This window comes from Hyperoodon ampullatus (assembly GCF_949752795.1).
Source record: "Hyperoodon ampullatus genome assembly, chromosome: 18".
In the NCBI taxonomy this organism is placed as follows: domain Eukaryota; kingdom Metazoa; phylum Chordata; class Mammalia; order Artiodactyla; family Ziphiidae; genus Hyperoodon; species Hyperoodon ampullatus.
Window position 1 is genome coordinate 25937395 of NC_136931.1, and position 11988 is coordinate 25949382.

Sequence of the window (11988 nt, forward strand, 5' to 3'; positions counted from 1 at the left end):
CAGTTTCCCAGCACCAATTACTGAAGAGGCTGACTTTTCTCCACTGTATATTCTAGCCTACTTTATCAAAGATAAGGTGACCATATGTGTGTGGGTTTATCTCTGGGCTTTCTATCCTGTTCCATTGATCTATATTTCTGTTTTTGAGCCAATACCATACTGTCTTGATTACTGTAGCTTTGTAGTATAGTCTGAAGTCTGGGAGCCTGATTCCTCCAGCTCCATTCTTCTTTCTCAAGATTGCTTTGGCTATTCAGGGTCTTTTGTGTTTCCATACAAATTGTGAAATTTTTTGTTCTAGTTCTGTGAAAAATGCCATTGGTAGTTTGATAGGGATTACACTGAATCTGTAGATTGCTTTGGGTAGTTTAGTCTTTTTCACAATGTTGATGCTTCCAATCCAAGAACATGGGATATCTCTCCATCTGTTTGTGTCATCTTTAATTTCTTTCATTAGTGTCATAGTTTTCTGCATACAGGTCTTTTGTCTCCTTAGGTAGGTTTATTCCTAGGTATTTTATTCTTTTTGTTGCAATGGTAAATGGGAGTGATTCCTTAATTCCTATTTCAGATTTTTCATAATTATTGTATAGGAATGCAAGAGCTCTCTGTGCATTAATTTTGTATCCTGCTACTTTACCAAATTCATTGATTAGCTCTAGTAGTTTTCTGGTAGCATCTTTAGGATTCTCTATGTATAATATCACATTATCTGCAAACAGTGACGGCTTTACTTCTTTTCTGATTTGGATTCCTTTTATTTATTTCTTTTCTCTGACTGCTGTGGCTAAAACTTCCAAAACTATGTTGAATAATAGTGGTGAGATTGGACAACCTTGTCTTGTTCCTGATCTTAGAGGAAGTGGTTTCAGTTTTTCACCATTGACAAAGACATTGGCTGTGGGTTTGTCATATATGGACTTTATTATGTTCAGGTAAGTTCCCTCTATGTCTACTTTCTAGAGGGTTTTTATCATAAATGGGTGTAGAATTTTGTCAAAAGCTTTTTCTGCATCTATTGAGATGATCACATGGTTTCTCTCCTTCTATTTGTTAATATGTTGTATCACATTGATTGATTTGCGTATACTGAAGAATCCCTGCATTCCTGGGATAAACCCCACTTGATCAAAGTGTATGATCCTTATAATGTGCTGTTGGATTCTGTTTGCTAGTATTTTGTTGAGGATTTTTGCATCTATGTTCATCAGTGATATCAGCCTGTAGTTTTCTTTGTGACATCTTTGTCTGGTTATGGTATCAGGGTGAGGGTGGCCTCATAGAATGAGTTTGGGAGTGTTATTCCCTCTGCTATACTGTGGAAGAGTTTGAGAAGGATATGTGTTAGCTCATCTCTAAATGTTTGACAGAAATCTCCTGTGAATCCATCTGGTCCTGGGCTTTTGTTTGTTGGAAGATTTTTAATCAGAGTTTCAATTTCAGTGTTTGTGATTGGTCTGTTCATATTTTCTATTTCTTCCTGGTTCAATCTCGAGAGGTTGTGCTTTTCTAAGAATTTGTCCATTTCTTCCAGGCTGTCCATTTTATTGGCACAGAGTTTCTTGTAGTAATCTCTCATAATCCTTTGTATTTCTGTAGTGTCAGTTGTTACTTCTCCTTTTTCATTTCTAATTATATTGATTTGAGTCTTCTCTCATTTTTCCTTGATGAGTCTCACTAGTGGTTTATCAATTTTGTTTATCTTCTCAAAGAACCAGCCTTTAGTTTTACTGATCTTTGGTATCATTTCCTTCATTTTATTTTCATTTCTTTCTGATCTGATCTTTATGATTTTTTTCCTTCTGCTAACTTTGGGGTGTTTTTTGTTCTTCTTTCTCTAAATGCTTTAGGTGTAAGGTTTGGTTGTTTTTTGAGATGTTTCTTTTTTCTTGAGGTAGGATAGTATTGTTATAAACTTCCCTCTTAGAACTGCATTTCCTGGATCCCATAGGTTTTGGGTCGTTATGTTTTCTTTGTCATTTGTTTCTAGGTATTTTTTGATTTCCTCTTCTATTTTTTCAGTGATCTCTTGGTTATTAAGTAGTGTACTGTTTAGCCTCCATGTGTTTGTATTTTTACATATTTTTTTTCCTGTTATTGATATCTAGTCTCATAGCATTGTGGTTGGAAAAGATACTTGATACGATTTCAGTTTTCTTAAATTTACCAAACCTTGATTCTTGACCCAAGATATGATCTATCCTGGAGGATTTTCCATAAGCACTTGAGAAGAAAGTATATTCGGTTGTTTTTGGATGGAATGTCCTATAAATATCAATAAGTTCATATTGTTTAATGTATCATTTAAAGCTTGTGTTTCTTATTTATTTTCATTTTGGATGATCTGTCCATTGGTGAAAGTGGGGTGTTAAAGTCCCCTACTATGATTGTGTTACTGTCGATTGCCCCTTTTATGGCTGTTAGCATTTGCCTTATGTATTGAGGTGCTCCTACGTTGGGTGCATAAATATTTACAATTGTTATATCTTCTTCTTGGATTGATCCCTTGATCATTATGTAGTGTCCTCCTTTGTATCTTGTAACATTCTTTATTTTAAAGTATATTTTGTCTGATATGAGAATTGCTACTCTAGCTTTCTTTTGATTTCCATTTGCATGGAATATCTTTTCCCATCTCCTCAATTTTAGTCTGTATGTGTCCCTAGGTCTGAAGTGGGTCTCTTGTAGACAGCATATATATGGGTCTTGTTTTTGTATCCATTCAGCCAGTCTGTGTCTTTTGGTGGAAGCATTTAATCCATTTACATTTAAGGTAATTATCAATATGTATGTTCGTATTACCATCTTCTTAATTGTTTTGGGTTTGTTATTGTAGGTCTTTTCCTTCTCTTATGTTTCCTGCCTAGAGAAGTTCGTTTAGCATTTTTTGTAAAGTTGGCTTGCTGGTGCTGAATTCTCTTAGCTTTTGCTCGTCTGTAAATATTTTAATTTCTCTGTCGAATCTGAATGAGATCCTTGCTGGGTAGAGTAATCTTGGTTGTAGGTTTTTCCCTTTCATCACTTTAAATATGTCTTGCCACTCTCTTCTGGCTTGCAGAGTTTATGCTGAATGATCAGCTGTGAAACTTATGGGGATTCCCTTGTATGTTATTTGTTGCTTTTCCCTTGCTGTTTTTAATATTTTTTCTTTGTATATAATTTTTGATAGTTTAATATGTGTCTTGGTGTGTTTCTCATTGGATTTATCCTGTATTGGACTCTCTGCACTTCCTGGACTTGCTTGACTATTTCCTTTCCCATATTAGGGAAGTTTTCAACTATAATCGCTTCAAATATTTTCTCAGACCCTTTCTTTTTCTCTTCTTCTTCTGGGACCACTATAATTCGAATGTTGGTGCATTTAATGTTGTCCCAGATGTCTCTGAAACTGTCCTCAGTTCTTCTCATTCTTTAGTCTTTATTCTGCTCTGCAATAGTTATTTCCACTATTTTATCTTCCAGGTCACTTATCTGTTCTTCTGCCTCATTTATTTTGCTAATGATTCCTTCTAGAGAATTTTTAATTTCATTTATTGTGCTGCTCATCATTGTTTGTTTGCTCTTTAGTTCTTCTAGGTCCAACGTTTCTCGTATTTTCTCCATTCTATTTCCAAGATTTTGGATCATCCTCACTATCATTACTCTTAATTCTTTTCCAGGTAGACTACCTATTTCTTCATTTGTTTGGTCTGGTGGGTTTTTACCTTGCTTCTTCATCTGCTGTGTGTTTCTCTGTCTTCTCATTTTGCTTAACTTACTGTTTTTGGGGTTTCCTTTTCACAGGCTGAAGGTTCGTAGTTCCCATTGTTTTTGGTGTCTGCCCCCAGTGGGTAAGGTTGGTTCAGTAGGTTGTGTAGGCATCCTGGTGGAGGGGACTAGTGCCTGTGTTCTGGTGGATGAGGCTGGATCTTGTCTTTCTGGTGGGCAGGACTGCATCCACTGGTGTATTTTGGGGTGTCTGTGACCTTATTATGATTTTATGCAGCCTGTCTGCTAATGGGTGGGGTTGTGTTCCTGTCTTGTTAGTTGTTTGGCATAGGGTGTCCAGCACTGTAGCTGGCCGGTTGAGTGGAGCTGGGTCTTAGCACTGAGATGGAGATCTCTGCGAGAGCTTTCGCCATTTGATATTATGTGGAGCTGCGAGGTCTCTGAGGGACTGATGTCCTGAACTCGGCTCTCCTACCTCAGAGGCACAGGGCTGACACCTGGCCAGAGCACCAAGACCCTGTCAGCCACTCAGTCAAATCTGCCTCTCTAGGTGAACTTCAGCAATTCACTTAAGCTTTCTGGGACTCCATTTCCTCACCTGTAAATATCTGAGTTACAAAAACACAGCTGGAGAGCCATGGTTTACTCCTATTCCACAGTCTTTCCCATGGTTAAAATCAGCGAGGCTCTAATGAGGTCTTAGGGAAGCCTTCAGCCAAACAGAAAACCTAGAATTTTTTAAAAAAGAAAAACTGTATGCAATGATATGCTTCAGAACTTGTTTTAAGTTTGTTATTAGATTCATTAGTAAAGGTTTCTGGGAACTATTTGTATTTAGTAATTTGATATGGAAATCCTGAAATATGGGATACTTTGCAATGTTTTGGCCTCCCCCATTGGTTTTTTACCACTGTGAGAAACAGAAATAGAGAAAAGAAAAATAATGTCAGGATCCTGGGACCCATTTTGATGTTATAAAACTCACCAGGAGGCCCAATTTGAAACATGACAGTATTTTTTTCTAGTCTAGTACAATATTCTAAGCACTTGCTTAGTACTTTCTTATTGGTAATTGAATAGTTTTTATTTCCATAATCTTTGATTTTACAATCAAATAATTCTAAACATTCTTGTTTATCTAAATATTTGCATTTAAAAGAGATGTGGAAAAATTAGACAAGAGTATTCTGGCCTTATGTTGTACAGACCAATGTGGAAAACAGTATTCTTATATTCTACATAAACTGTTGTGAAGACTTCAACAATCCATCGAATAATTCAATTCTGAGTCAGTTTCACAGTAATGTGTGCCCATCTCTCCCCTGTTTTGGTGGTTGATATCTAATATAAATAAGTACTTCCTAGTCTGTAAGCTAAGTTCAGGAAAAGAAATTATGTCAAGGAATCTGGTCATATAATTATTTTTTTCTATAAAGAATTCTGAAAAATAATAAGCTGGTTTTAAAAATTGATGTATCAGTGTCTTCATGTATCAATGTAAAAAATAAAAAAGATGTTAATTGACTTATAATCATCAGAGGAAGAAATCAGAAAAATATGCTGCCATGATATAAATGCAAATATATTATCAATTAGTTCAGATATAGTAATTGACATTTAAAGATGATTTGTCCTAATTCAGACACATAGTGTTCAGTTATCTTTTTTTAAGTTGGTTCATATAAGGAAACCAATATGCATTCAGCTATATAGAATCAAGACAGTTTAGAATAAAGTCTTGTAAGAAATCTAAAGTAAAACTATTGCCAGCCCTCCGTATATAAGTGTTCTACATCTGGGGATTCAACCAACCAGAGATTGAAAATATTAAAAAAAAAAAAAAATCACCAAAAAGTTTCCAAAAGCAAAAATTGAAGTTGCCACACTCAGGCAATTTTTACATAGCATTTACATTGTATTTAAACCATATACATGGGATTTACATTGTATTAATTATGATAAGTAATCTACAGATGGTTTAAAGTACAAGAAAGGATGAGAATAGGTTATATGCAAATACCACGCTATTTTATATAAGGGACTTGAGCATCCATGGATTTCAGTATCCACAGGTGGTCCTGGAACCAAACCCCCTCAATACCAAGGGATGACTGTATAAACAGAGATTAACTCCAGAGAAGGGTCAAAGAGTCAGGATGAAGTGAAGGAAAGTGGTGAGACAGTAAAAAAAAAAAAAATGTAGATTAAATTTTACACCCTTTACAATGCATTAAATATATGCCTATTTTACATGTGTGCTTTTCAAATAAAATGTGTTAGAATTATTTTAACAATTTATTTTATAGTGATAGCTGAAACATTATTATATGCAAATATATTTTCCCTTCAAGACATCAAAACTGAGCAAATTTTAAATGCACAATTGTATTCCATCAATCAAATATAAAGGTTATTCATATTTGGCTGTATGTGTATAACTTTAACCAACTAACAGTTCTTTTGGCTTATTTTTTTCTGTAATCTATCCAATTTTCAAGTGCTATTTGAATTTCTTTCAGAAAAAAAAAATTCGATTCTTATTCTTTATAATATCTCCTGACTAACCTGAGGTCTTCAACTCTACCTGATGACTATGAATTTTAAGGAAGCAAAAAGATTTCTCATTCTCAGACTGATTTGATGCACATCAACAAAGAGTCTTTCTTTTTTGTGTGCAAATGTTATTTCTTCAAAGGTAGGAAGAGTGCCCTAACCTCCTTTTCGTCTCACACAAAGCTGGGTATTCTTGTTGTTTGTTGAATAAATACATATTTAACAATTATGGCACTAGAATTTTTTATTCACATGTGCCTGTTTTTAATAGAGACTGTCTTATAAACTGAACTGATTACTTGTTTTAGGATCCTGCAAAATGATCTTATTCTGGTTGCTTTTACAGAGTTTTAACAGTCATTATTTCTTTAAGTAGCAAGGAGTTAATTTTCCTCCCCAAAGATTAAAATTGAAGGAAACCCAGGGAAACCACCTTGTCTGGCTGAAGTTAGAGGTAAATGTGCAGTGTAATGTGAAGAAATCGAAAGTATTCCATGACATCTATTAACTCTCTAACTATGTAACAATTCTGTTCACTTCCCTGCACTTAGTTTTATCATGTATAAAATGAAAAATTTTGACAAATATTATTAAAATAAACTTACATTTAGAATAGTTTTAGATTTACAGGAAAATTGCAAAGATAGTTTAGCTTAAACTTTAAAACAAAACAAAGCAGATATCTAACTGCTGAACAACCATCGACAGGAAGACACTGGAATTCACCAAAAAGATACCCCACATCCAAAGACAAAGGAGAAGCAGCAATGAGATGGTAGGACGGACACAATCATAATAAAATAAAATCCCATAACTGCTCGGTGGGTGACTCACAAACTGGACAACAATTATACTACAGAAGTCCACCCACTGGAGTGAAGGTTCTGAGTCCCATGTCAGGCTTCCCAACCTGGGGGTCCGGCAACAGGAGGAGGAATTCCCAGAGAATCAGACTTCGAAGGCTAGCAGGATTTGATTGCCTTCAAATCAAACTTCGAAGGGACAGGGGAAAACAGAGACTCCACTCTTGGAGGACACACAGAAAGTAGTAAGCATATCAGGAGCCAGGGGGAAGGAGCAGTAACCCCATAGGAGATTAAACCAGACCTACCTGCTCAGACCTACCTGCTAGTGTTGGAGGGTCTCCTGCAGAGGCAGGAGGTGGCTGTGGCTGACCACGGGGACAAGGACACAGGCAGCAGAAGTTCTGGGAAGTACTCCTTGGCATAAGCCTTCACGGAGTCTGCCATTAGCCACACCAAAGAGCCTGTAGGCTCCAGTGCCAGATCACCTCAGGCCAAACAACCAGCAGGAAGGGAACTCAGCCCCACCCATCAGCAGACAAGCAGATTAAAATTTTACTGAGCTCTGCCAGCAGACCAACACCCAGCTCTACCCACCACCAGTCCCTCCCATCAGGAAGCTTGCACAAGCCTCTTAGACAGTCTCATCCACCAGAGGGCAGACAGGAGAAGCAAGAATTACAATCCTGCAGCCTGTGGAACGAAAACCACATTCACAGAAAGACAGACGTAATGAAAAGGCAGAGGACTATGTACCAGATGAAGGAACAGGATAAAAATCCAGAAAAAGAAGTAAATTAAGTGGAGATAGGCAACCTTCCAGAAAAAGAATTCATAACACTGAGAGTGAAGATGATCCAGGACCTCAGAAAAAGAATGGAGGCCAAAATCAAGAAGATGCAAGAAATGTTTAACAAAGACCTAGAAGAATTAAAGAACAAACAAAAAGAGATGAACAATACAATAACTGAAATGAAAAATACACTAGAAGGAATCAATAGCAGAATAACAGGCAAAGAACAGATAAGTGACCTGGAAGACAGAATCCTGGAAATCCCTGCTGCAGAACAGAATAAAAAAAGAGGAATGAAGAGATATGAAGACAACCTAAGAGACCTCTGGGACAACATAAACACACCAATGTTCACATTATAGGGGTCCCAGAAGGAGAAGAGAGAGAGAACAGACCCAAGAAAATATTTGAAGAGATTATAGTTGAAAACTTCCCTAACATGGGAAAGGAAATAGCCACCCAAGTCCAGGAAGCAGAGAGAGTCCCAGGCAGGATAAACCTAAGGAGAAACACACTGAGACACACAGTTATCAAACTAACAAAAATTAAAGACAAAGAAAAATTATTAAAAGCAACAAGGGAAAAACAACAAATAACATAAAAGGGAACTCCCATAAAGTTCATAGCTGATTTCTCAGCAGAAACTCTACAAGCCAGAAGGGAGTGGCACGATATATTTAAAGTGAAAAAAGGGAAGAGTCTACAACAAGATTACTCTACCCAGCAAGGATCTCATTCAGATTTGACAGAGAAATCAAAAGCTTTACAGACAAGCAAAAGCTAAGAGAATTCAGCACCACCAAACCAGCTCTACAACAAATGCTAAAGGAACTTCTCTAGGTGGGAAACACAAGAAAAGAAAAGGACCTACAAAAACAAACCCAAAACAATTAAGAAAATGGTAATAGGAATATACATATCGATAATTACCTTAAATGTGAATGGATTAAATGGTCCAACCAAAAGACACAGGCATGCTGAATGAATACAAAAACAAGACCCATATATATGCTGTCTACAAGAGACCCACTTCAGACCTAGGGACACATACAGACTGAAATTGAGGAGATGGGAAAAGATATTCCATGCAAATGGAAATCAAAAGAAAGCTGGAGTAGCAATACTCATATCAGATGAAATAGACCTTAAAATAAAGAATGTTACAAGAGACAAGGAAGGACACTACATAATGATCAAGGGATCAATCCAAGAAGAAGATATAACAATTATAAATATATATGCACCCAACATAGGAGCACCTCAATACATAAGGCAAATGCTAACAGCTCTAAAAGAGGAAATCAACAGTTACACAATAATAGTGGGGGACTTTAACAACTCACACCAATGGACAGATCATTGAGACACAAAATTAATAAGGAAACACAAGCTTTAAATGACACAACAGAACAGATAAATTTAATTGACATTTGTTGGACATTCCATCAAAAAAAGGTAGATTACACTTCTCAAGTGTACATGGAACATTCTCCAGGATAGATCACATCTTGTGTCACATATCAAGCCTTGGTAAATTTAAGAAAACTGAAATGATATCAAGCATCTTTTCCGAGCACAACACTATGAGATTAGAAACCCGTTAACAGGGAAGAAAACATAAAAAACACAAACACATGGAGGCTAAACATTACTGAATAACAAAGAGATCACTGAAGAAATCAAAGAGAAAATCAAAAAATACCTAGAGACAAATGACAATGAAAAGATGACAATCTAAAACCCTTGGGATGCAGCAAAAGCCATTCTAAGAGGGAAGTTTATAGCAATACAATCCTACCTCAAGAAACAGTAAAAATCTCAAATAAACAACCAAACCTTACACCTAAAGCAATTAGAAGAACAAAAAAACCCCGAAGTTAGCAGAAGGAAAGAAATCATAAAGATCAGATCAGAAATAAATGAAATAGAAACAAGGAAAACAAGAGCAATGACCAATAAAACTGCAAGCTGGTTCTTTGAAAAGATAAAACTGATAAATCTTTAGCCAGACTCATCACAAAAAAGAGGGAGAGGACTCAAATCAATAAAATTAGAAATGAAAAAGGAGAAGTTACAATGGACACCACAGAAATACAAGGCATCATAAGAGACTATTGCAAGCAACTCTGTTTCAATAAAATGGACAACCTGGAAAAATGGACAAATATTTAGAAAGGTATAACCTTCCAAGACTGAACCAGGACGAAATAGAAAATATGAACAGACCATTCACAAGTAATGAAATTGAAACTGTGATTAAAAATCTTCCAACAAAAAAAAGTCCATGACCAGATGGCTTCACTGATGAATTCTATCAAACATTCAGAGAAGAGCTAATGCCCATCCTTCTCAAAATCTTCCAAAAAACTGCAGAGGAAGGAACACTCCTAAACTCATTCTACGAGGCCACCATCACCCTGTTACCAAAACCAGACAAAGATACTTTAAAAAAAGAAAATTACAGACCAATATCACTGATGAATATAGATGCAAAAATCCTCAACAAAATACTAGCAAACAGAATCCAACAACACATTAAAAGGATCATACGCCATGATCAAGTGGGATTTATCCCAGGGATGCAAGGATTCTTCAATATATGCAAATCAATCAATGTGATACGCCATATTAACAAACTGAAGAATAAAAACCATATGATCATCTCAATAGATGAAGAAAAAGCTTTTGACAAAATTCAACACCCACTTATGATAAAAACTCTAGAGAAAATGGGCATAGAAGGAACCTACCTCAACATAATAAAGGCCATATATGCAAAACCCACAGCAAATATAATTCTCAACCATGAAAACTGAAAGCATTTCCTCTCAGATCAGAAACAAGACAGGGATGTCCACTCGCGCCACTATTATTCAACATAGTTTTGGAAGTCCTAACCACAGCAATCAGAGAAGAAAAAGAAATAAAAGGAATAGAAATTGGAAAAGAAGAAGTAAGACTATCACTGTTTGCAGATGACATGATACTATACATAGAGAATTCTGAAGATGCCACCAGAAAACTACTAGAGCTAATCAAAGAATTTGGTAAAGCTGCAGGATATAAAATTAATGCACAGAAATCTCTTGCATTTCTATACATTAACAATGAAAGATCAGAAAGAGATATTAAGAAAACAATTTCATTCACCATTGCAACAAAAAGAACAGAATACCTAGGAATAAATCTACCTAAGGAGGTAAAAGACCTGTACTCAGAAAAGTATAAGACACTGATGAAAGAAATCAAAGATGACACAAACAGATGGAGAGATATACCATATTCTTGGATTGGAAGAATCAATATTGTGAAAATGACTATACTACCCAAAGCAATCTACAGATTCAATGCAATTCCTATCAAATTACCAATAGCATTTTTTACAGAACTATAACAAAAAAATCTTAAAATTTGTATGGAGACACAAAAGAACCCAAATAGCCAAAGCAATCTTGAGAACGATAAACGGAGCTGGAGGAATCAGGCTCCCTGACTTCACACTATACCACAAAGATGCAGTAATCAAGACGATATGGTACTGGCACAAAAACAGAAATATAGATCAGTGGAACCAGATAGAAAGCCCAAAGAAAAACCCATGCACCTATGGTCAACTAATCTATGACAAAGGAGGCAAGGATATACAGTAGAGAAAAGACAGTCTCTTCAATAAGTGGTGCTGGGAAAACTGGACAGCTACATGTAAAAGAATGAAATTAGAACACTCCCTAACACCATACACAAAAATAAACTCAAAATGGATTAAAGACCTAAATGTAAGGCCAGACACTATCAAACTCTTAGAAGAAAACATAGGCAGAACACTCTATGAGATAAATCACAGCAGGATCCTTTCTGACCCACCTCTTAGAGAAAGGGAAATAAAAACAAAAATAAATGGGACTTAATAAAACTTAAAAGCTTTTGCACAGCAAAGGAAACCATAAACAAGACAACCCTCAGAATGGGAGAAAATATTTGCAAATGAAGCAACTGACAAAGGATTAATCTCCAAAATTTAAAAGCAGCTCATGTAGCTCAATATCAAAAAAGCAAACAACCCAATCAAAAAATGGCAGAAGACCTAAATAGACATTTCTCCAAGGAAGACATACAGATTGCCAACAAACA

The 11988-nt window shown here is 36.0% G+C and overlaps 1 long non-coding RNA gene across 1 annotated transcript in view; it reads right to left on the reverse strand.

Moving 5' to 3' along the window:
• Positions 1 to 7524, reverse strand: part of LOC307066431 — a 420904-nt gene extending 413380 nt beyond the window's left edge. Inside the window, exon 1 of the long non-coding RNA XR_013811376.1 lies at positions 7387 to 7524. This is a non-coding gene — a long non-coding RNA (uncharacterized lncRNA). The remainder of the gene's footprint in view (positions 1 to 7386) is intronic.
• Between the last annotated feature and the right edge of the window lie 4464 nt (positions 7525 to 11988).